This window comes from Petaurus breviceps, unplaced genomic scaffold (genome assembly GCF_028583685.1).
Source record: "Petaurus breviceps papuanus isolate PSGF00001 unplaced genomic scaffold, PetGlider_PUasm1.0 174, whole genome shotgun sequence".
Classification (NCBI taxonomy): Eukaryota; Metazoa; Chordata; class Mammalia; order Diprotodontia; family Petauridae; genus Petaurus; species Petaurus breviceps.
Window position 1 is genome coordinate 75,263,365 of NW_027185761.1, and position 4,831 is coordinate 75,268,195.

At 56.6% G+C, this 4,831-nt stretch overlaps 1 protein-coding gene across 1 annotated transcript in view; it reads right to left on the minus strand.

Annotated features, from left to right (window-relative positions):
• The window catches only part of VILL (villin like), a 37,936-nt gene extending 37,124 nt beyond the window's left edge, over positions 1 to 812 (minus strand). The window contains exon 1 of the mRNA XM_069084587.1: positions 710 to 812. The gene's annotated coding sequence lies outside the window, so the exon portion shown is untranslated. The remainder of the gene's footprint in view (positions 1 to 709) is intronic.
• Between the last annotated feature and the right edge of the window lie 4,019 nt (positions 813 to 4,831).

A 4,831-nucleotide genomic window follows, 5' to 3' on the forward strand; every position in this document is an offset into this window, starting at 1 on the left:
CCCCGCTCGAACTCTAGCCTTTCCCTCTCCACTGACTCTCTCGGGGAACGTTCACGGGCCGGGGAGGGGAGAGAGGCCCGCTCACGGGCTGGAGGAGCCGGGGGGTCGGAGAGGGGAAGGGTGCCTCCACTCTCGGGCCCTCGGGATTCGCAGGCGAGGATGCAAAGGTTGCCTCGCACGCCCCTCTCCCCCCCTCCCCCCAGCCCGCCCTGGTCCCCTTCGGCTCCTCCACCAGGAACCCGGGTTCCGGCTATTTCTCTGCTCCGCGGCTCCCCTCAGGCTCTCTCCTCGGGCGTTTCTACAAGGAGCCGGGTGCCGGCCTCTGCCAGCCTCTTGCCCAAGTTAATGTTTCACACACCTGCCTTTCTCCCTTCAGGGAGCCGCAGGCCAGGGACGAGCCCATAGGGGCCGGGGCGGGACGAGCCCACAGGGGCCGGGGCGGGAGTGGGGGGCGGTCAAGCAGGTCCAGGTAGTCGGGGGGCCAGCCCCTGAAGCGGCAACGTTGCCCTTCCAGGCTCCAGGGCGGCTGCCATCTCCGCCCCTCAAGAATCCCAGCCTTCTCCTAGCCTTGGCTCGTGAGAACCAGCATTCCTGACCACAGCCCACCAGGGCCAAACTGGGGAGGAAAGGAGGGGGGTGGTCTAGGACTTTGATCCTCACCTCCCTCCCCAGGCACCTGCCGGTGGCGCAATCTCCACCATGGACCCACCTTGGAGCGCCTCACCTGTCTTGACCGTGGCCAGCAGCGCCTGAGGTCTGCACTGGGAAGGGCTGGGCTGGGCGTCTGGCCCCGTCCCGGTGTCCCCCCCACCCCCGCCCGTGGCCGGCCCTCTTGGCCCTCCCTCCCTCCTTCCCTCCTCCTCCTCCACACTTCCTCCTCCTCCTCCTCCGTTCAGCTGCTCCTGCCTGCAGCAGAGCCCTGGGCACTACCCGGGCTGCAGGGTAGCCAATCCGCAGTGCCTTCACTCACCCAGGAGCTTTGGAAACACCCACACACAGGGTTTCTGAGCCAGTGCCCCCTGGGCACTCATCCCATGTCCCTTCTTTGTGACAGGCCTATCCATGCAGGAAATTCGGGGCTCTGACCTTAGCTAAGGGCCGTGGCCGTGCCATTTCCCAGTGGGTAACTAGGGTTGACAATTTGAGCAGGTGTGAAAAGGTTATGGCACATGTGGCCATGGACCCTGACCAAGGAAGGCTGATGCCGGCCTCCAACTTGGGCTCAAGACTGAGCCCTAACTTGATCATCCTTTAGTCCTACCCTCACCCATAGACTGACCTTCACCTGATCAGGGACTAGTCCTTACCTCTAGGCACTGGCTGACTCCTAGCCTGACCACTAGACGGCCTGGCCCTCCACATCAGCTCTCTTATCCACCAACAAAGTGACCAGGGGCACCAATGACAGTGCCAAAGAGGCATGGGTAGCTCACAGGCTGAGTCAGGGTCAGGCTGCATCAGGTAGCTTGGAAGTGGCATGTCAGGATGGGGAAGCACAGGACAGGCAAGACAGGTAAAAAGTCTCAAAAGTCTGGATGAGGGTGAGGGCCTGAAGCCTGAGCCAGGGAGCCCTGATCCTGGGCATTGGTTTGGAGGGGCATCCAGGGCTGAGCCTTGGGCCATGGCTCCAGCTACACAGAAGTGACTAGCACAGGGAAAAGAGCTGGATTTGATGAAGATTTGGGTCTACTCAATCCCAGGACTACTATTGGCTGCACCCCCCTCTGCAGCTCTAATCAAATCTGCTCTGGCTCTAGTAAGGGGGCCACTCGGGCCATCAGTCGAGAGCTGTGCCTGGGGTCAGAAAAACTCCAAATGCCACGTCCTACACTTCCTAGCCAGCTGTATGAACCTCACCTCTGCCTGCCTCAGTTTCCTCAATGGTGAAATGGGAGCAGTAACAGCCTCATTTCTGAGAGGGTTGTGAGGGTCAAATGAGGTCATATTTGTAAAGCCCAGTGCCCAGCACATAGTAGGCACTTGATAAATGCTTATTGCCTCCTTCCCCCAGCTCTGTATCTAGGAATCCCCGTGTGGAGGGGCAGGCAGAGTTTCCCCACTTTTTGTTGATTGCTTTGTTTCTAACAAAAACTTATCTGTGTCCCTGCAGGAACCGCCCTCTCCTGGCCATGTAAGTGAGTAAGGGCAGGGGCACTTTCTGTTTGTATCCTGAGTGCCTAGCACAGTGCTGGATAAGCAGCGGGCATATAATTGATGCTTTTGAAATTGAGTTCAGTTGGATGATGAGAATGATGAGAAAGCTCTGCAAGGTGGTGCTGCCCAGGGTACCCTGCCCTTTCGCTTTCCTCTTTCTCAGATGGGGCACCTCGGCACAGGGGAGCTCAGTCACCTCTCTAAGAACACCCAGCAGGGCCAACTGTCCCCCAAGTTCTCCCCATAGCAATCCTCCCTGTCTGTGCACAGACACACACACAGACACACACACAGAAATGGACACACGGACACAGACACACAGACACACAAACACACACAGACACAGAAACAGACACACGGACACAGACACACAGAAACAGACACACGGACACAGACACACACAGACACACGGACACAGACACACGGACACAGACACATGGACACAGACGCAGATACACAGACACAGACAGACACAGATGCACAGACACACAGACACAGACAGACACAGACGCCAACACACAGACACAGACGCACAGACACAGACAGACACAGACATAGACACATAGATGTAGACACACAGACACAGACACACAGACACAGACAGACACAGATGCAGACACAGACACAGACGCACAGACACACAGACATAGAGACACAGACATAGACACACAGACACACAGACACAGACAGACACAGACTCACAGACACACAGACACAGACAGACAGATACACAGACACAGACAGACACAGACACACAGACATAGACACACAGACACAGACACACACAGACACAGACACACAGACACACACACACCCCAGACATTTGGAAAGGGACATGAAACCAACTCCATGGTTCAAGTGCTACCATATCTTGGGGTTACAGAGATAAAAACAGGGAGAAAAAACTTTTTCCCAAGGACCCCCAAGCTGGAATCTGGTGAGTGCCAGGGGGAGAGTGAATAGAGTAAGACAAGAGACCCAAACCCCCCAGCACATTTCAGGACATCTTGGGTTTTGGTGGCTGATTCTGTCTGAACCGCAGATAGGACTAGCAGAATGGGGGCTCAGGGCCAGGCGGGCATCTTGGCCAAACCTGTCAGTCACAGATATCTGCCTGCTCACACTGCCCTGCAGAAGCAGGTGTTCATTCTCCTTGGGCAGAACTGGGGAAGCTCAGTCAGTGCCAGTGTGGCTGTTTCTGTCTGGGTCACCCAGTTGTAATAAGCATGAGGTGGTGGCAGGACTGGAAGGAGCTGTGGCCCTACTCCCAGCTCTGCTACTGGCTGGCCAGGTAACCTTGGAAAAGTCCCTTCTTTCTCAGGGCTGCCATTTCCTCCTCTCTAAAAAGAGGACTTTGAGTTAGTTGGTATCTGAGGCTCAGCTTCCAGCATCAGGGTCCTAGGGCTCAGGGAAGACAGAACAAGCAGGCAGAAGAGGAGAGGCATGAATGAGTGGGCACTGCCATGTGGAGGTGGTGTGACCAGCCATTGGTGTATGCTCCAAAGTTGCTGCCCCCAGGAGACCAGTGGAGGCTGGCCTCAGCCCTGATCACCACAGACTGATCCACATTTCTCCTGGGAGGGAGAAACCAGCCCCCAAGTCCTGCCTCCCCCCAGGACAGGGCTCCTACCACTCATTGCCCTGCCCTCTCCTTCAGGCATGAACCCAACAGTGCTTTGGGATTGTGGGGATTCAGCCCTGCTTCTCCCCAATACCATGAGGTCCTTGGGGCACCTGGGCCAAGACCAAGCTGGTCAGAGGAGTCCCATCATCGGCCACCACTCCCCCCTTGGTAGATGTTGGTGCCTGGAGCTCCCTGGGAGTGAAGTTGGACCCCAGGATGGAAATGAGCATTTATTAAACACCCATTGTGTACCAGGCACTGAGCTAAGCATTTTATAAGCATCTCATTTGTTCTTCACAACCCTGGAAGTGAGTGCCATTATTATCCCCATTTTACAGTCAGTTGGGGAAAATGAGGCAAAGATAGGGGAAGTGAGCTACCCAGAGTCACACGGCTATTAAGAGGCCACATTTGAACTTGGGTCTTCTTGAGTCCAGGCCCAGGGCTCCAGCCACTGCTTCAAGGGCAAGCTGTCAACGTGGCTGGTGTGGTGCCTGAGGAATGGGTCCATACTCTGGGTTGTCTTCCATCATCATCACCAATGACAACATGGGAGTTGGGGCCAGAATGGCTCTCAGGGCCCCAGGCAGTTCCCTGGCCCTGGGAAAGGCTCCTGTGACCCTGAGGCCTATGAGGAGGACTACGGGTGGCTCGGCCACTAGCAATCTCCCGGCCTGGCCATTCTGTTCCCTTCCCTCTGGCTTATCTTTGAGTCATGGCCTCCCAGCTCCCAGCTCTTGGTAAATATTAACAAAGGCCTCTGTGTGACCAGAGAGGGGGAAGGGATCTTAGTTTCAGAGCTATCTGAGCCCCCTGGCCCCCAGCTCAGGCCGGGATTCAGGCAGGGGACAGAGGATCTGGTGCACTTCCCACAAAGGGGAGGGCTCTGTGGTGTGGCAGCATCAGGGACGTGGGAACCCAAGGAGCTGGCCCTATGCTGCCCCCTCCTCCTCCTCCTCCTTTTCCTCAGCCATCCTAACAATGGGCACCAGGCAGAGGGTGGCTGTGGAGAAAAACCTGTTCTGCAACAGTTACCACTCAGAGCTCAGGGCC